The sequence below is a fragment of the Argiope bruennichi genome, chromosome 8 (genome assembly GCF_947563725.1).
Source record: "Argiope bruennichi chromosome 8, qqArgBrue1.1, whole genome shotgun sequence".
In the NCBI taxonomy this organism is placed as follows: domain Eukaryota; kingdom Metazoa; phylum Arthropoda; class Arachnida; order Araneae; family Araneidae; genus Argiope; species Argiope bruennichi.
The window spans coordinates 114,013,682-114,035,763 of NC_079158.1; the positions used below are offsets into that span (position 1 = coordinate 114,013,682).

Sequence of the window (22,082 nt, forward strand, 5' to 3'; positions counted from 1 at the left end):
TCAGCACAGTCACTTTAATGCAGGTACATGATATTTGCCTGGCTATGCGAAACCCCGTTTTGAATTTAAGGGGGGTCAAAGGGCTTTAACGATCAACCTGTATACAGAGTGAACATAAAATTTTTATCCCTGTATGGAGATATTTGCAACGAATACCAGGAAACGGAATGAAAGTTGACTTCATATATACACTGGTAAATGCATAAAAAGATGAATTATGCAAAACAATTTTATAATAAAGGGTATCGATTGGAGAGGTTTACATATGGCGGAATAGAAAAACGATACTGAAATTTCAATGAAAGTACGGAAAATTTATTATGCAAATCTCCATTAGTACTTGACTGATAAAAATTCTGGAAAAATTAATGGCATACAATAGGAAATTTACAAAGAATAATTTTTTATTAATCGACTTTAGAATACCCTAGCCTGCGTGTAAAATTTTTAATACTCTGATCTTTCCTGTGTTCAAGATTTTGTATAGGCGACATGCATGAATCATATTCCCATGTCTTCTATTTTCTGTATATTTATTACTTTTAATCTGTTCATCAATTTTAGTTATAATTACGAGTAAACCTAATGAGGTAGATAAAGTTATTTATGACCAGTCTTATTTTCTATTGGAAAAAGGCTTTAAGTATCTTAAAGAGATATATATTGTATTATACAAAACTGCAAAATCTAAATTTTTATATCATCCCCCAATGTTTTTAGTCGTAGTTTATAAAATATTCTTGTCACACTAACATTTAAAACAAGAAAAAAGTTCCACTCTCCTACGATTAAAACTGTTCGAAATATGAAACTTTGAAAATCGCTGTATTAAGTGATTTTAACCGACAAATTTTACTATCTTAAGAATATTCTTAAAAGGTCGTATGAACTTAGAAATTATGAATTATCGTTTTAGTAAGTTTTGGGGGGGGGGTCCAACTAAGTGACATGAGAAGATATCGCTACTGCTTCGAAACAATTCGTAAAAACTAGGTATATCAAATATTTCGTAAGAAATATTTAATATGTCTCGTTTGTGCATTGTATTTAATCTTTTGAAAGCCATATCTCCGAAACATCTCCAAAAAATATGATTTTAATGCCAGAAGTTGATATTATAAAATAAGAAAACATCAAAATGTTACATATTAACCGATTCATTAGTTTTTGATGTCCTTCGTTTTTCTTTATGAAAAATATATTATCTTTCCTTAATATTTTTCTGTAACTTTCACCTTCCACACCAAGTTGACGAAATGACGTTGACTCTCATTTTGTTGACGTTAGATATAAAGATAAGTATAATATAACATAAAGATAAATATAAATTAATAAGCGATAAGTGACTGAGAGTCAATTGTAAACATAGTTAATCTTTCATAACCTCATTCTAGCCCTCATAGTTCGGTAAAAATTAAAATTGGATTGGAAAATTAAAGTAAGTTCGATGTCAAATTTCTGTGACAACTACTATTATTAGACTCTGTAAGCTGCCTATGAAGTCTTTAAAATGAAACGATTTGCCTTATTACAATCTAATATATTTGAATAATGTAAAACAATATTTCGCCATTTTCTCAACTTGAGCATCATATCCAGTTAAGCATTTTGTTAAATTAGATAAGGAATAATTGACTGGATGTAATAAGTGCCCGAAAACATAACTCATGTCCATGTGTCAAACACAATCACTAAAAAAAATATCTAGAAAAGGTTTCGTCCAATCATGATCCCTTTTTGTGTGTCAGTGTTTTGATTATAGAATTGACTACTATGCTGTTACAAGGCTAACTGATATTTTAAAAAATAGACAGTAATATGAAATCCTGAAACAAGTCGTGATCATCCAAATAATTGGACTGTACCTAATTTTTCTGTATATACATACATCCGTAGCTAAAACTAATGGAAGACTTGGAATGAAATTTCACATGCGGAATATGAGAGGCATGGCTAAATGGTGAAACAGAAAAGGTTGATGTTATATTTTAGACACAAAAGATTAGATAAGCCTGTTGAAAATGTAACTCCAATATTAATGAATTAAAGACTATTTTTCTAATGCGTGCCATTTCTTTTCGTACGTGCTTCTTTCATTTAATTTTTTTATTTCTTTTTTTTTTATTTCTTTTTTTTTTATTAATTTTATTTTTTTTTCATTTAATTTCATTTAATAAATTTTTACATAATCAATTGTCTATGCATTCTTTTCAATTATTGGATTCATCATTTTCATTTCGACAATGGAGAAATTTCCTCTGTCGGTGATTTTTGTAATTATTTACACTATTAGGAAGAGTCTTGAAATTTGTTTTCTCGAGCTTTCGACAGTTTGCGCGTGAAATCTAGTTTCATTACGACTCATTAATTTTAACAGAAGATACATCTAAACAAAGAAAATCATTTTATGACTATCAAATATCTTTACGATATTAATAAATTATAAATAATGTTTCCTTTATTCGGAACTAATATCTTTTTAGGATTAAAACTTATTTATAAATGAAGAAAATAGATTAAACTGCATTTTTAAAAGATAATATTTTAACAGTTTGTATTTTTCCTATATTTTAAACTTTATAATATTAATACTGTACAATTAAATCAATTCGAAACAAAAGGGTCAAAAGCAGATTTTAGATAAGCCAACGATATAACCAGTTAATTTAAGTAATTCATAAAAGCCATCAGATAATATTTTAATTATTTCTACAAATAATAAAGGAGAACCTCTGGAGCAACTATATGTGTCACAAATATGTTTTGAAAGGTAGGAATGCGCGTCTAGGAACGAATTTTTTAACTTTTCAATTAGAATTTTAATTAAGTGAAAATTAAGGATGGTTTCGGCACCTTTCGGCAATAACTTCAGAAATTATCATTAAAAATAATTTACATACTGTTTAAAAATTCAAAAAAAAAATTTAAATGATACTAATTTAATTAATGCACATCTTTTTTCTTGAATTTGGCCGATATTTCAAAACGCTTTTGGAATAATTTTCAATAATACACTTCTTTGTTGTAATAAAATTCATACGGTCTAATATCCCAAATAATAGCATGAGGATACATAAGGAAATTCGAAAAGAAAGACAAATATTTGACCTAAAGTTATAAAAATACATTCATTTAACAAAAATGTCATTCTGATAATAGCTAAAAAAGTAAAGGAAAACGCAAAGAAATATTTCTTTAAAATGATGTCCATGAAAGACCTAATATCCCAAATAATAGCATAATGATACATCATGAAATTCGAAAAGAAAGATAAATATTAGATCTAAAATTATAAAAATACGTTTATTTAACAAAAATGTCATTCCGATCATTGCTAAAAACATAAAGGAAAAACCAAAGAAATGTTTCTTTACAATAATGTCCAAGAAAAACTTAATATCCCAAAGAATTGCATGATGATACATCATGAAATTCGAAAAGAAACACAGATATTGGATCTGAAATCATAAAAACGCGTTCATTTAATACAAAAATGATATTCTGATAATAGCTAAAAATGTAAACGCAAAAACAAAGAGCTGTTTCTATACATTTTTTTAATGTGAAGTTTGGTCGATGAAGGGGGCTATAATTTAAATGGATCTCGGAATTTATGGCGGATCCTAAATTATATAAGCTGAAAATCGCTGAAAAAAGGAAATTTTATAATAATAACATTATCTTAATATATACAGTAATTTATCAGAGGTGACAGTATAAAATATGCCAGAAAAGTTTTACTTACTTAAAACCAGTAATTTCTCGGCTATGAATATGAGTTTCTGAGGATCACTTTTTATACTTGAGCGGTTCGACCAACGTTAAATCAAAGGTTGCCTTTATCATCAACTGTATCTTATGAGTTAAGATTTGCATATGCTAAAAGCACCTGTTCGCTCCCGTACCCATGCAAATCCCGGTTATATTTGGTTTTTGGAATGTGAAATTCCTTTGTGAGAAAAAGATAAACTTCTCATGGCCATGGCATTGCAAAAAATAAACTAAAAAATGATAATGATGGAATGTTCTTGGGAATAAAGTTAAAATGAGTACTTAGTATTAAATTATATTCATTAAAGAATCAATCAATGTTTGAAGGGTTGAATTTTTAAAGAACTTTTATTTAACTTGAAATATTTCGTGCTTACACCAATGGAATTAGTAGACAATCATTTTTATTAGAAATTTAAAATTTCGCTAATTATATCTTTTCGATGATAGGTTAATAATGCAATGTTTTCCGAAAAAGATTATATATTAACATAATAACTTTAAGTGATTATTAATTATTAACTCACTCTAATTACTAAATATTTTGATCAATAGAGTAATATAAATGTTTAATTAAATATTTCTCTACTAGAATTTTAATTAAAATTTACATAGGCTTGAATCATGCGTAGGATTGAATTTGTAAAGATTCATGTCGAAACTTGAATTCTGAATAAAAATGTCATCATTATTATGATGACATTCAAAAATATTCATTAATTTTTGGAGTTGATGGAGTTTATTGGCGATAAAACCATTTCTGATTATGCAGCGCCAACCATAAGGTCTATGCAAACTTATAAACTGAAAGTTTCCATATGGTCATTTTAAAAGGTTAATTAAAAATTCTGTTGAATGTTGCAAGAATTCTATTTGCTGATAGGCATAAAAAACTGTTGTATAGATTATGAAATATTAAAAAGTGAACAGTACTCATATAAAATAGAAGAAACGGATCATTTTCAAAAGTTTAGTTTAGTTATATTAACGTCCCGTTGTGAAGCAACACGAGGGCTATTTTGGGACGGACCTCGTAATTTTGAACCACGGTCAGATGACGAGGACTACACCGAGGCGACACCCACCTCTCCACGCCACACCACACCAGCGGGAGGACATTTGGCATGACGGATTTAACGTACTACAGACTCCCTTACACGAAGGTTCTTCGGTGGAATGGGGTCTCGAACCTGAAACCCTACGGTTCACAAGCCGAGACTTACCACCAGGCCACCCCGGCCATCGTTTTTGAGAAGGTAAAAAGGTGAAGATGATGCACTTTATGAAGATTCTTTTAAAATAATGTTAGAAGAATGGAAACATTGAATTCGTTGAGAATTAAAACTTGGGCATTCTGTAAGAATATGCCGAATTGTCATTAGACATTTGCATTCTGTGCATAGAGGGTTCTTCGGTGGAATGGGGTCTCGAACCTGAAACCCTACGGTTCACAAGCCGAGACTTACCACCAGGCCACCCCGGCCATCGTTTTTGAGAAGGTAAAAAGGTGAAGATGATGCACTTTATGAAGATTCTTTTAAAATAATGTTAGAAGAATGGAAACATTGAATTCGTTGAGAATTAAAACTTGGGCATTCTGTAAGAATATGCCGAATTGTCATTAGACATTTGCATTCTGTGCATAGAGGGTTCTTCGGTGGAATGGGGTCTCGAACCTGAAACCCTACGGTTCACAAGCCGAGACTTACCACCAGGCCACCCCGGCCATCGTTTTTGAGAAGGTAAAAAGGTGAAGATGATGCACTTTATGAAGATTCTTTTAAAATAATGTTAGAAGAATGGAAACATTGAATTCGTTGAGAATTAAAACTTGGGCATTCTGTAAGAATATGCCGAATTGTCATTAGACATTTGCATTCTGTGCATAGAGGGTTCTTCGGTGGAATGGGGTCTCGAACCTGAAACCCTACGGTTCACAAGCCGAGACTTACCACCAGGCCACCCCGGCCATCGTTTTTGAGAAGGTAAAAAGGTGAAGATGATGCACTTTATGAAGATTCTTTTAAAATAATGTTAGAAGAATGGAAACATTGAATTCGTTGAGAATTAAAACTTGGGCATTCTGTAAGAATATGCCGAATTGTCATTAGACATTTGCATTCTGTGCATAGAGGGTTCTTCGGTGGAATGGGGTCTCGAACCTGAAACCCTACGGTTCACAAGCCGAGACTTACCACCAGGCCACCCCGGCCATCGTTTTTGAGAAGGTAAAAAGGTGAAGATGATGCACTTTATGAAGATTCTTTTAAAATAATGTTAGAAGAATGGAAACATTGAATTCGTTGAGAATTAAAACTTGGGCATTCTGTAAGAATATGCCGAATTGTCATTAGACATTTGCATTCTGTGCATAGAGGGTTCTTCGGTGGAATGGGGTCTCGAACCTGAAACCCTACGGTTCACAAGCCGAGACTTACCACCAGGCCACCCCGGCCATCGTTTTTGAGAAGGTAAAAAGGTGAAGATGATGCACTTTATGAAGATTCTTTTAAAATAATGTTAGAAGAATGGAAACATTGAATTCGTTGAGAATTAAAACTTGGGCATTCTGTAAGAATATGCCGAATTGTCATTAGACATTTGCATTCTGTGCATAGAGGGTTCTTCGGTGGAATGGGGTCTCGAACCTGAAACCCTACGGTTCACAAGCCGAGACTTACCACCAGGCCACCCCGGCCATCGTTTTTGAGAAGGTAAAAAGGTGAAGATGATGCACTTTATGAAGATTCTTTTAAAATAATGTTAGAAGAATGGAAACATTGAATTCGTTGAGAATTAAAACTTGGGCATTCTGTAAGAATATGCCGAATTGTCATTAGACATTTGCATTCTGTGCATAGAGGGTTCTTCGGTGGAATGGGGTCTCGAACCTGAAACCCTACGGTTCACAAGCCGAGACTTACCACCAGGCCACCCCGGCCATCGTTTTTGAGAAGGTAAAAAGGTGAAGATGATGCACTTTATGAAGATTCTTTTAAAATAATGTTAGAAGAATGGAAACATTGAATTCGTTGAGAATTAAAACTTGGGCATTCTGTAAGAATATGCCGAATTGTCATTAGACATTTGCATTCTGTGCATAGAGGGTTCTTCGGTGGAATGGGGTCTCGAACCTGAAACCCTACGGTTCACAAGCCGAGACTTACCACCAGGCCACCCCGGCCATCGTTTTTGAGAAGGTAAAAAGGTGAATATGATGCACTTTATGAAGATTCTTTTAAAATAATGTTAGAAGAATGGAAACATTGAATTCGTTGAGAATTAAAACTTGGGCATTCTGTAAGAATATGCCGAATTGTCATTAGACATTTGCATTCTGTGCATAGAGGGTTCTTCGGTGGAATGGGGTCTCGAACCTGAAACCCTACGGTTCACAAGCCGAGACTTACCACCAGGCCACCCCGGCCATCGTTTTTGAGAAGGTAAAAAGGTGAAGATGATGCACTTTATGAAGATTCTTTTAAAATAATGTTAGAAGAATGGAAACATTGAATTCGTTGAGAATTAAAACTTGGGCATTCTGTAAGAATATGCCGAATTGTCATTAGACATTTGCATTCTGTGCATAGAGGGTTCTTCGGTGGAATGGGGTCTCGAACCTGAAACCCTACGGTTCACAAGCCGAGACTTACCACCAGGCCACCCCGGCCATCGTTTTTGAGAAGGTAAAAAGGTGAAGATGATGCACTTTATGAAGATTCTTTTAAAATAATGTTAGAAGAATGGAAACATTGAATTCGTTGAGAATTAAAACTTGGGCATTCTGTAAGAATATGCCGAATTGTCATTAGACATTTGCATTCTGTGCATAGAGGGTTCTTCGGTGGAATGGGGTCTCGAACCTGAAACCCTACGGTTCACAAGCCGAGACTTACCACCAGGCCACCCCGGCCATCGTTTTTGAGAAGGTAAAAAGGTGAAGATGATGCACTTTATGAAGATTCTTTTAAAATAATGTTAGAAGAATGGAAACATTGAATTCGTTGAGAATTAAAACTTGGGCATTCTGTAAGAATATGCCGAATTGTCATTAGACATTTGCATTCTGTGCATAGAGGGTTCTTCGGTGGAATGGGGTCTCGAACCTGAAACCCTACGGTTCACAAGCCGAGACTTACCACCAGGCCACCCCGGCCATCGTTTTTGAGAAGGTAAAAAGGTGAATATGATGCACTTTATGAAGATTCTTTTAAAATAATGTTAGAAGAATGGAAACATTGAATTCGTTGAGAATTAAAACTTGGGCATTCTGTAAGAATATGCCGAATTGTCATTAGACATTTGCATTCTGTGCATAGAGGGTTCTTCGGTGGAATGGGGTCTCGAACCTGAAACCCTACGGTTCACAAGCCGAGACTTACCACCAGGCCACCCCGGCCATCGTTTTTGAGAAGGTAAAAAGGTGAATATGATGCACTTTATGAAGATTCTTTTAAAATAATGTTAGAAGAATGGAAACATTGAATTCGTTGAGAATTAAAACTTGGGCATTCTGTAAGAATATGCCGAATTGTCATTAGACATTTGCATTCTGTGCATAGAGGGTTCTTCGGTGGAATGGGGTCTCGAACCTGAAACCCTACGGTTCACAAGCCGAGACTTACCACCAGGCCACCCCGGCCATCGTTTTTGAGAAGGTAAAAAGGTGAAGATGATGCACTTTATGAAGATTCTTTTAAAATAATGTTAGAAGAATGGAAACATTGAATTCGTTGAGAATTAAAACTTGGGCATTCTGTAAGAATATGCCGAATTGTCATTAGACATTTGCATTCTGTGCATAGAGGGCATTAATTTTTAGAAGCAATATTTTTAAAGGAAACAAATGCTGTCTTTCATCACATTTCTCATACATTAGAAACTTAAAATTTTGCTAATTATATCTTTAATAATTGAATAATTATTCAATTTTTTAAGAAATTAATTATTTGTTAACATATTGACTTATTTAAATTTTAAACTCACACTCATTGCAAAATATTTTAATCAACAGCGAAATGTAAAATTTGAAATATTTCTCTGCTAGAATTTTAATGAAATTTTACATGGGCTTGAAGACCGATTCATGCCGAAACATGAGTTCTGAATAAAAAACAATTGCTTCTAAAACTTAGCGAATATTTTTAAATGTCATAATTATGATGGCATTCAAAAATATTCGTTAATTTTTTTAAAGCAATTGTTTTGAAAGAAACCAGATACTGTCTCCTATCACATTCTTAGTGTATTAGAACTTAAAATTTTGCTGATTATATCTTTTTGATGATAAGGTAATAATTTAATGTTTTCTTAAATTAACTATATATTAACATATTAACTTATTTAAATTTTGAAACAAATTGCGAAATATTTTGATCAACAGGGTAATATAAACTTTAAATTAAATATTTTTTCCTGACTACAATTTTGATTAAAGTTTACATGATCTTTAAGATAATAATATTTAATATTTAATCTATAATGATTCATGCCGAAACTTGAGTACTGAATGAAAATATTGTCATATTTATAATAGCATTCAAAAATGTTAGCAAATTTTTGGAAACAATTGTTTTTAAAGAAATCAGATACTATTTTCCATCACAATCTTCATGTGCTGACGCATTGCTGGTAAATTTTCCATTGCTTTTGACAAGTGTCAAGTGTTGGAATTCGGATATAAAACTGCAATTTTTTTCCATATCTTCTTTTCTAGGAATCCTACGTCTAAAATTAATAATTTTTTCAATAACTGTTTCGTCTATAATTATCCGATTTATTGTTTGATGCCAATTAAAATTGTACTTCATATATTGTTCTCTTGCTTTTTTTTTCTTATTTAACTACACATTTTGGAGGACCATTCAGGGAAATGGAGTACATGTCCCAGTATTATTAAATAATGGTTAACTTTTCGGTTATATTTTATGGTGGCGGGGTCCAGGGCAGTGAATTAACTAAACAACAGAGTTAAAAAAATTGTTAACCATTCCAAAAGGACTTGTATTAAAATTAGAAAAAGTCCATCACATTTCTCCAATCAACTATTTGAATGTACAAAAAGAATTCCTCCACTATAATTATTTTCATCAAATTTTCAACTTTAGTCCAACGAGAAATGAACCGTTTATCGATCTGTAATTTCAGAAACAGGTTCTCCACGTTTCAGACCTAATTGAATTCGAAAACATATTTTTGATGTTATGTCCGTTTGTCCGTATGTGAACACGATCATTCAAAAACGCTTTGAACGAGACGAATGAAATATTTGGCACATGAATTTATGTTCAAACTTGTAGATTTCTGACAAATTTTGAAAGAAATTCATTCACAGGAAGTCTACTCATCAGACTGTTCGAACACAAATAAACTTAATAACGGCAAAACGCAGAGTTATATAGACAAATATTGGTTCATAAAATTAATATTTGAAGTATTGATTCGAATCAAATTTTAAACGGTTGACCGTCTGTATGTCTGTACTTATTCACGCATGTAAGCCCAATAATTCATGATTAATGATCAAGGAAATTTGGTATGTTATATTGTGACTACAAATGTAGTTTTGTGTCAAATCTTGGCATCAATCAATCAACAAAAAGGCATCCAAAATACATATTCTCGGACTAGATTTAGTATAAACGCTATATTCACATCAAAGAACTATATTTCGTAACTATCGCTCACCAATGCCATGCAAGATATTCCTGGCCTTACCCAAGGTTCACAATTTTATGAGGGAGAACGGTACAAAAATTTATTGGTGAGTATGCTAGAAAATTTCGAGGAGACTACCCCTGATAATTGAAAAGGTTTTAAACATAAACTTTTAAAACAAGGGTATTTTTTTTTGTTACATTTCGAAACTAGACAAAGAGTTAAAGAATATACCTCAGCTCTGGTTTTGAAATGCTGCAAATACTTGATGTACTTTTTTACCGGCTATTGTTCTTTTATTGCTTATCTTGATCGAATTTATATTTCTCATCTTCATTTGTTCTTTTTGTAAATATTTGTCACTATTTTTTATTGAATTTTTCTTCTAAATTACATTTAATAGATTTAACAAATGCATTTATTTTATAAATAAAATATTTGGATTAATAATAAATAAATAATAAAATTAAAATATATATGAATCAACAATATTTTACGAAACAAAAAGTTGTTTCATATGATCAGAAGATATTGCGAAATTTCTAAACATGGGTGATCAAATTATGAACTGCGGGAATCATCAATAGGCTTGATTTAAAAAAAAAAAAGTAAAATGTCCATCGGCTGAGAAGAGTATTTATTGTAGATTGTAAAATGTATTGACGGAAATTTTGTGCCTAAGAATATTTTTCTTTTTCCTTCACTTCATTAGTTGTAAACTTATATTCATAAAATTTCTGTTTGAATTTATGCATGAAAAGTTAGGAAATGTAAATCGGGAAGATGTTTTTAATCACATTATTTTGTTGGCATTTTAAAAATCAAATGTGGATAGAATGTTCCTTCTATTTTTTTGTATTCTTAATTGTTCTTCTTAGTTTATATTTCCTCCAATATTTTTTTAATTATATTTTATTCTATTTTAATTATTCCTCTATAATCCCTTCATTCCGTTGTGGCTTCTAGTCTTCTACTTGCTGGAAGGTTCTTTTCCCAGAGGTTCAGTTAATGTTTTAAAACCTAAAGGTTGTGGTTGTTATTGTTGGTGAACAGTTTTTTTTCCATCTTTCTCAGGTAACAATACTTCAAAACGAATATTTATTATTTACAGATAGATTTGGACTACTGTCAACAAAATCATTCATTTTTTCCTAGATGTGCCGTCTTTCAATAATTAAAGAAAAATAATTAAAAAATATGATTGCGAAGTTTATATTCTCTGAAATTTAAGGAAATTTAGTAAAAGCATTTAATAAACAGTGTTTCATAAGTTAGATTAGAACAAAAACAGTAAGTAGTCTTATTTGTGGAGGGATGTTTTGTATGTATCCAAATCAGAAAGCATCGCAGGGCAACAGCTAAAACATTTATTTGAAACAATTTAAATGAAAACATAATAATACTTAAACAATGCTACTAGTGAAAGAGAGAAAAACTATCTTTACTCTTCAAAGTTTATATTTCTCGATTTCGCCAGATGGCGTTGCGAACTGAAAAACCAAATCTCTCAAAATCGTTGGGAATAGTACTTGGCAAAATATGTATAGCTGTTAGGGATACTCAGGCTCTAAACAGGATAAGTCACTACTTACATTCTGCTACATATTTTCTATCTCGAAAGTACACAGAATGCAAAAATATAACATCTAAATTTATGAAGAGTTTGGCCTCAATATGGAACAGGATCACCGCTAACAGCTATACATATACCACAACGCTGTTTCATTTCTAAAGTGACAGTGCTTTCTTCAGTCAGTTCAAAGCAAAGGCTCATTGCATTCGAAACAATTTGAAGACAGTTCAAAATTATAGAAGGCAGAATGCAGCCTTTTATAAAATCAGTGTGAGCTCTCAGGCCAAATTTTTTTATATATTCTCTAATAAATATACTTGTACAGGGTGATCAAGAAATAACAGGAGGTGTTCGGAGCCCTGTAGCGTGCTATGTACTGGACGAAATATGACAAAATTTGGCCACCATACATATTAAAATATGCGGTTTCGATTTATCAAAAAAAAATTGGTACTAAGAAACTAGAAGCTAAGTAGTAATAGTACGTTTCTAGTACTAAGGTACTAGAAACTTTCCGCTGATAGGGGAAATCCTGGAGCTGCAATCGAAAACTTTATTATGTAATTTGCTTATACGGGTACTTTGTGACATGGCATCTAAGATAAAAGGAAGGGTTGCGGGAATTTATGTCATTCGGCAAGAATTCGCCCGTCGATTGCGTTGTCATTACGTGAATGCGCCTTATTAATCAAGCTGTTTTATCAGCGGGTGGAAAATGCCAGTGCTGCTCTTCGTGAATACCGGCGGTTAAAACAGTGACGTAGAGGACCGATGGCCATAACTAACTTATGAAGAATGTTTGAAATATTTAAAACTACAGGAATTCTTGGCGTGTAACCAGGTCGAGGACGTAACGTTATCAAGCAGGAACAAGTTGAAGAAGTTGCAACTGCAGTTATGGATCAGGCGATAGATAATAAGCAGGGTGCCAGCAGTGCACGTTCAATATCACAACAGATAACCCGTTCTCGACGATGCAGAAGATATTGCGTAAGATATCCTGAAATTTTATCCGTATAAGATAACACCGATTCACTAATAACACTGATCTGAATCTTGGCAATTTCTGGTTGTGAAGCGGTTCTGATTCACTTGAAAGGCGTTGTGTATCAAGGATATGTTCTTGCCATTCCTACTTTAAAAGATCAAATAACGTCACATGTCAAACGAATAAATGCAGATATGCTGCGAGCCACCGTCGAAAACCTCGTGTACCGCATGCAATTATTGGAATATCAAGTGGGTGGTCACCTTGAGCCAAATATGTAAGTTACTATAATAAACATTTTTCATTAGTATTTGGTGTGTTGCTATTTACTGTTTCTGTTGACAGTTATGTATCCTTTTTCCACATATTATGCACTTGCAGCTCCAGGATTTCCCCTATCGGTGTTTTTGGTACTAATTTTTTTTCTTGATAAATCGAAAACGCATACTTTAATGTCTATGGTGGGTAAATTTTGTTATATTTCGTCGAGTACATAACACGCTACAGTGATCCGAGCACCTCCTGTTATTTCTTGATCACCCTGTATATTATTAACTATATGCCATTGGCGGAGAATAGCTAAAAACAAAAATCTATTAGTGTACAATAAACTTTAATATAGAATTAAAATTATAGTCACAAAATCACATACTAAATTTGATATATTTAAGCCATTTTGTTTTTGAATTATCTCGTTCACAAGTTTGTGAAAATACAGACCGACAGACGGTCAATCCTTTGACAAATCTGACTCAAAATTGAATAAGAAGCCCCACTTTAGATAATAAGCTTTTTGACAAATTTTATTTGGTATAACTCTTTTGGTTTTGTAGTTATCGAGATCGCTTGAACAACCGGACAGGCAGATGTGTTCGGAATGGATTTCGTTCAAGTCCATATACCAAATTCCATCCTTTTGTGTCAAAACATTTTGAGTTATCATGTTCACAGACGGATAGACAAAGTTAGTTCAAAAAAATTTTTTTTTTGGATTTAGGAAGGTCTGAAACATTTTATATGCTAAAATTATGAGCCAAATTTTCTTTACTTAAATTCTTACAGATTTGAATTATCGCGCTTGAATGCATGCACACGTACAGACCAAAAGACGGTCAATCCCTTGATGGATTTGATTGCAATTTTGGTACTTTTCTACACTTTGAATTTTAACAATGTGTACCAAATTTAATAGACTCACTTCGTACTTTAGAAGGTACATTAAGAGATTGGTTTAAATGGCATTGAAATGAATCACACTTCCTTAGAATTCTATTTATTTACTGTTCCATGAAAATTAGACGTTACAACAAAATCTACGACACATCCCAATGAGATCTGAACAGAAGAATTAACTTCAGATCCTTTAGATAGCAGCTTTTTGCAAAACATGTATTTGACAATTGAATGCGCGTAAATCACTGCAAGCATACTTCATTGTATTTGGCTTAAAACAGACTATATATTGCCCATGTAACAGAGAGACGTCACTTAGGGTAATTATTATGCGCTCAAACAAGACTTGAAATTTATTTTTGTAATATATTCAAAATTCTTTTTCCTCTCGTTGTCAACCAAAAATTATACCTATTTGCAATTGGAGAAATTGTTCTGAAATTAATTTATACTAAAAGAAAATTAAATATAATTAAAGGAAAACTCCTAAACGTCCTTTAAAAATTAAAAATACAATGACCTGATAAAAATTTATTATAAATAATAAAGAAAGAAAAATCGAAAATGGAAGCTTATTTGGATTCATTTAGCCATTCAAAAACATTAAATTATTGCCCCTCAATATGAGCATTATTATTTACTCAAAGAATATCGCATCTGTTCTCGATTTTTCACTCTGATAAGCCTTTGCGTATGCACGTAGCTGTTTTCATGCTGATTCGATTTCTTAATTTTTAAAGCAAGTCTCTACAGCATAAACCATGTTCTTCAGATATAACCGGAAAATGAAATCAAATAATGTGCTAGGACGTGGGAACCCTGGAAATCATCCATCGAGTTAGAAATGCTTCGTCAAAAAAATCACGTGCTTATGTGAAATCGCACACACGCATTCACAAAAATGTGAGAAAAAAAATGAAATTGCTTGAATTAAAAGTTATATCAATATAAATAATTTCCTGACATTTTGTAAAATTACGATGACAGTTAATTTTGATATTCGCTAAATAATTTATGTATACCTTGTATGCCATAAATATGATTAGAACTACAGATTACTTAGACAAATATTTCTCACTGAGAGCTCCTAAAATATGGGATTTCGAATTTTCCATTTAGATAAGCACGTTCTCCCTTTCTTGTGGGTTTATTAATAGTGTTGAGGTTAAGTTACCAACACTCCAATCACGAGTCCTGTTCTTAAGTGAATGGAGAACTTCATGCACCGCGTCATAGCAAGCACTATTTGCATCCGAAATCCGATTTATTGTTGAGGCGCAAGATCATTTAGATTACCCTGGACACTACAGCATGACAGAAATAACTCCTTCTGTGCTTATTTAGGCAGACATTTAAATTGAGTTTCGAACATAGCTACATGATGTACAATTTTGCTTTGATCACATTATTTGTAAGAAAATAATTTGAAAAATAATGACAGCTAGAGTTTAAAAGAAATTTAAGCTTTATTTTCTAGCTAAGAGTGTGAAAAAATGGAGACAAAAAATATTATACATAGCTTCAGTCCATGGACCACAACTAACAATTAACAAAAATTGTTTATTTATTTGCATTTAGGACAAATTGATCACACTTTGTGTACGATAGAGGATGTTGCCATGGAAACTGTTCAAAGACATTTATGGATCATTCAAAAATGTCGTTTGGCATAACTGGCTGAAAAAATATCGCCATGCACAAAACCATTACAGTCGAATTCTTGTCAAAAACTGTCAGCCATCGTCTGCGTGTGAGATCCGAACTGAACGGAGTCTGCTGATAAAGATGGCACTCAAACACCGATGTTTTCATGAGCAAGCCGATGTCCAGCGGTCATTTTTTGAAGATAAGAGGCTCAGGCAGTCCAGATGTCACAGCTTATGCTCTTTTGGAATAGGTTTTCTTAACATAAAAGCATGAAGACGTTTAACAGCTAGTTTCAAAACTCCCACTGTCAAGTCTCTTTATATATTTTTCTCCCGCTTTCTTTTCCTTTTGCACTTGAAAAAAAATATTAGAGTCATGCTGGATAATGTTTAGAAATCCATATCAGAATAAATGAACATCCCATTATAGTTTACTGGGAAAAAATATCATTTTTTTTTTTTCATTTCAGAGAAACAGAAAGATTAGCAAACCTTTATTAAGATTAGATGACAGAAGTTTTATTCTTCGGTTTTTGCTGTAGAAAAAAAAATATTCGTTAAAAACAAAGCCTATATTATCAAATTTTCCTTCTTCTTATTTTTCCTTCACACTTCAAAAAATTTATTACAATCTACGGCAAATAGTATTTATGACCTATGCAATAAAATTTTCCTTATTATTATTTTTTTTTTCACTTTTGGAAAAAAGATATTAAAATCTATAGCAAATAGTATTTATGATCTTTATTAAGCAAATTGATTGTGAAAAAAAAAAGAATGACACTGGGCTTCAGACAATAAAAAGAATGGCTAAATAACTAACAAAAATCTTATACAGCTCTTTATTTTGGCAAAAAAAAAAAAAAATTGTTCAACCTCAAAATTTCAAATATTAAATCTTTTTTTCCCTTTCATCGTCGGTTTTTTTCCACCCTCTTGAAAAAATCTATGATGGATAATATTTATGACTAATTAGATAATATTATTTTATAGCAGCTTTTTCAGAAAAAAGTATTCTTTCTCTGGTTAAAAAACAAAATAAATCAGATAGCAATTGGCAGGAGATTGGAATTCTGAGTTTTTACAGAATTAATAAAGGTTCACTTTTTCCCTCTGGTTTCCTACAAATAGAACCCAAAAATTATCTCCATTGTTATAATAAATACAACTTTAATTAATTGCTTCATTTCGTACAACTAATAATCGCAACCGAATCCTAAATTTTGGTTTTCTACTTCACAAAATTTATTTTTACACACTTTTATTTAATTTACCTTATTTCATATTTGTATAGACTGAATTTTTTATAGAATTGTTTTCAAGATTTCGTACACTTGTGTATTTCAATGTCATCAGACTAATTTAATATTATAAGAATTCAATTATCAATTTCCTGATTAATATGTAATAAAGTTTCTATTGAATGGTTTCCTTTTTATGCAATTTTCCTATACTTTTACTAAAATTTTCCACACTCCTTGAACGATATTTGTTATTTTCATTTAAAATTATGAAGGATTATTTCTATGTAATGAAGCCATTCTCACCTTTTATTTTAGGGGGGGAGGATATTTCACGCCCTTTAATTCGTTAATTTTAACGAAATCAATCAACTTCCGCCATTAAAAAAAAATTTAACTTTTATATAGTTGTATAAATTCTCTATCGAAGGCACTTTTAGGCCAACAATTTATTTGTTGGCTGCTCAACAAATCTAAAGAAAGACGATAGGTAAATTGTAATTTTAATACAATATTCTTATTTCAATTTAACAAACACTCACAAAAAATCTGCAAAGATAATCAGTAAAATAGTTGAAACTAGGACGTTTTTAACAGTTAGATTATAGTTAACTTGAATTAGTCGGATTAGAAAGAAAAAAAAATTTGTTACTTATGGCACGTTACAAGTCCGTTGACAACAATCTGTCAGCGATTTAAACCGAATGAGCTTCTCTTGTTTTTTCAGTAACGCCAACTAGGGCCAAGAGTACGACTTAGCTACTTCAAGCGTCACATGCGCTGGTGTTACCCCTTTTTACAGGGGGGGGGGCACCTAAACACACTTCACAGATAGAACACAGAAGAGCAACCATGCCCGAATCGGGACTCGAATTCGGGACACCCAGATCGCGAGGATGACGCGCTATCCCTAGGCCAGGACGCCGGCAGAAACCAAAAAATTGTATCTCTATAAAAGATACCCTGATCTAATTTTTGTTATGTCATATAAGTGAAGGAATGTGAGCATCTTAAGAGAATTCTATCTTCAAAATTTAGAGATTTTATCAATGTTCCCATGTATCAGTCTACTTCAACTCCTTCCTCTCTTGGCATTCCATGCAACTGTGAATATAACTTTCTTTCGCTATCCGTTGGTGTATTGTTCATTGAAAAGTATGAAATATTCAGATAATTGAACATTATGAAATAAAAATGATCATAGATAGAAATATATCAGTTTATTGACATCAGAGTTTGTACAGTATCAAATAACATAAAAAGCAACTCATTGATGGTGGAGAGTTCGGTTATAAATACAAGAAAGTTCTTAGTTGTTCAGGATGTTCTTGGTCTTCTCTTTGATGTCATCGAAAACCTTGCCAAGATCTTCCTTGTATTCTCGGAAAAATTCCAAGGCTTCTTCGGCAACTTCCTTGCTGATTTTCTTTGAGTCTTCCAAGAACTGATGAGAGAAACGAAAAAAAAAAAATGAATTTAAACAAAGGAAATAAATGATTACTTGAGAAATTACAATTATTTCAAATAAAATGTAGAATAGAATATTTTTTTTTAAAATTTATATATATTCTGTTTAAATTATTTTGGAAAACATCCTTTGCTCGTTTCTGTTTTACGCATTTTAGAGCCCTCTGAAGTGGATAACTTATTTCTTGCCAACCCTGTATATTAATACATTCATATAGACCGGGATAGCCTGATTGGTAAAGCGTTGAATTCGCGTCCCTTAGGTTGCGAGTTCGAACCCCGCCGGCCGAAGATTCCCCGCGTGCTTGGTGGTTGACGCGCGTATAAATATGTCGTGGTCACAAAGCCCTCCATGTCGAGAGTAATACCATTGGGGTTACTGGATCAAGGGTAATCGTTCTTTGATTCAGGTCTAAATTACGGTCAGTGGATGCAGTCCTCCCCGTAAAAAGGGTTGTGACGTGCGTCTAGCTAAGTCGCTCTGTTGGCCCTAGATGGCGCTACTATAAAAAATAAGAGAGGCTCCCCCGCCGGCTTAAAAATCGCTGTCGTAATCGCTGTTAAAAATCGTAATCCGTAACAGCGGGCTTGTCCATGGCAAGTGCCATAAGAAATAACATATATCCTTATTAAAAAAACATTTTCAATTTGCATTCTCAAATGGACAGTCGGACAGACATAATCCCAAAAGTATGTTTTAAGCACTCAGAGTTGTACTGAAGCTTCCGTCAAAATTTCGGATAAAGTTTTTTGTCGATTATAATACTCTCACTTTGTATTCGAAAAAGTAAAAAGCTGAGTATGTTTCGATTTTCGAAATGTTACCCACCTGCTTGGCGATCCTCTTTACGTTATCGAGCTTGTCCTTGCCCTTCTCGAGTCCCTTCTCGTACTGGCTTTTGGCCCACTCACCGAACCTGGTGAACTTCTCCTTGAGGTCGATTCCGAGGTCCTTGAAGTAGTTCTTGATCTTCTCGAACACATCCTTGATGGATCTCTTCTGTTCCTGGTTCTCGTTCAGAATTCGCTCGATCCAATGAATGATCCTCTCCTTGCCCTGGGGCTCGTTCAGCAACATGTTGACAATCTGATCGACGATCTAAAAGGAAATATTCAGACAAATTCATTTTACAGTTCATGGATAAATGATTGCCTTGAACGACAATATTTTTTAATCCTTTTTTGAATAAATTGTGGTTGGTTGTTTTGTTAATTTGAACGACAATAATTTTTAATTCTTTTTGTGTGAATTATGATTGCTTTGTTAATTTGAACGACAATGTTTTTATTTATTTTAATTTGAACGACAATGTTTTTATTTATTTTAATTTGAACGACAATAATTTTTTATTCTTTTTGTGTGAATTATGATTGTTTTATTAATTTGAACAATAATTTTTTTTTATTTTAATTTGAACGACAATAATTTTTTATTCTTTTTGAATGAATTATGATTGTTTTGGTAATTTGAACGACATTAATTTTTTTAATTCTTTCTTTTTTGAATGAATTATGACGACTGTTCCATTAATTTACCTTGCAGCGGTTGCATCAGAATTTTGTCTTTTTCCTTTCAGCTTTGGAAAAATGTGACATCACGAAAATGTACGAATTTCACATTCACACAATATATAGAGAAGCCTCAATTATCCTTGGAGAATTTCACGTCTCTATAATATTAAAGTCCATTATATGTTTGGCTTTCAGATTTCCGATTAATAAAGAGATATAAAAAATGGTTAATGAAGGTAATTGAAAGGAAAACAGAACTCTTTATTCTTAATTTGCAAACTTTAATAGTAAAATTCCTGTACTAGAATTATATGCAAGCAGTTCTTTTAGTATTATATAAAAATTAAATTTTCATCGCCTCCACAACTTTCTCTTTTATTTTGCTTTATTAATAAACATTGGAAAATTTTAATATTGACTTTAATAAAGAATTTAGACAGATTTCAATTTTTCTTATATACAAGACATAGTCGTCCACGTGGTCATTTCTCATCCTCGTAAATGAGGATGAGAAACTTCCGGTATGGTGTTTGGTTTTCGCCACCCCTGTGGGCACACAAAAAGATGGGGGTCTGACTCCTCCCATCGATGACGAGACGTACTTCCCAAGGGAAGGGTTGTACCTTGGCCGGTGATGGCCCTTAAGACTCAACCACAGTTCCTGCTGTTGCGGTTGTCCGGTCATTCAAGTTTTCCTGTGTGCCTTCCAGCGGGTTGGAGTAGACAGTTTGTGATACCAGAGATAGTCATGCGTATTCAAATGATTCGAAAATGATTTTTTTTATGTATTGCAGAAACTTTCTTTCAATTGAGTCATTTGATCGAATAAAAAAAAAGTCACGATTTTAATTAGCATATCTTTAATAATATTTTCTTGTAAACTGTAAGTTTCATTTACCTCGTCTCCTCTCCCGAAAAAGCCTTCCAATTTGTCTTTAAGCTCTTCGGCGCTTACACCTTGGTGGAACTGAAAAACACATACAGAGAGATAATTTACAATAACGAGTATGTTATAAAATACTTGAAAAGTACTAAGAATAATAATAGGAGCATTTAATTCAAACATGCTTAGTTAGCAAATCACAGAGATCAAAAATTAAATTGAATTACTGTGTAGACATTTTTATCTAATTATTTATCAAAGCATTGTTTTTAATATCTTATGAAAAATTTAATACAGATAAAATTACAAGATTATCATAAGAAAAACATTTTCTTACTTCATTAAGCACGTAATCCTTCAGTTGGTTGAAAACCTCGTTGATGTTCCAGCTGTACTGCCTGCAGAATGAAATTTAAAATATTTAGCACTTAAGGTGTACGTACACACTAGAAGATTTTTTTTAAAATTTTAACTTTAAAAATCCAGTTTTTTCACAGTAGGTCATTAATATATGTTTAAACTCATTTCAGTGAGAAAAAACCATATTACACTAATTATTAATTAATTAAATAATATTTAATGAGCTAATTAGCATATTTTTTTAACATGATATCTTAAATTCTAATTTGTACAGACACACAATTCTAGTTGGAAATTATGCCTAATATTAGTCTTCATGTTGTCTGCCTCATAAAAATATATAGTTTGTTTTTTTTTTAATTTTTTCATCAACGATGAATAGAAAAAGCGAGATTTTTTTCTGCAATTTTAACTTTTAAACAGCTATTAAAAATTTATTTCTATAAATATAACTTTGATTGAGACACAGAATATCCGCTATTTCATACAGATTATTTTGATATATAAATAATTGTATTTGGTTCATTTCTTGTTGAGTTATGATTGCTTGAATGAAGCAACATGGTAGAAAAATATCATTCTTTATAAAATGAGTTTTTAAAAAAAACCGTAACTAGAGTTTTTAATGAAAGCACCTCAAGAAAAATAATTATAACTCGAGAAATATTTCGAATATTGACAACATATTGGTATCGCTTGAAAGCTAAAGGATCAGAGAACATTATTAAGCAATAAAAAAAATATTTGCTATTTTGAACGATTTTCGAAGTTTCAAGTGTGTACATACGCCTTAATCTACATTTACATAAAT

At 32.3% G+C, this 22,082-nt stretch overlaps 1 protein-coding gene across 5 annotated transcripts in view; it reads right to left on the bottom strand.

The window, feature by feature from the left end:
* LOC129981124 (centromere-associated protein E-like) overlaps window positions 1–22,082 on the bottom strand; it is a 119,539-nt gene that overhangs the window by 22,992 nt on the left and 74,465 nt on the right. The gene's annotated exons all lie outside the window — the stretch shown is intronic.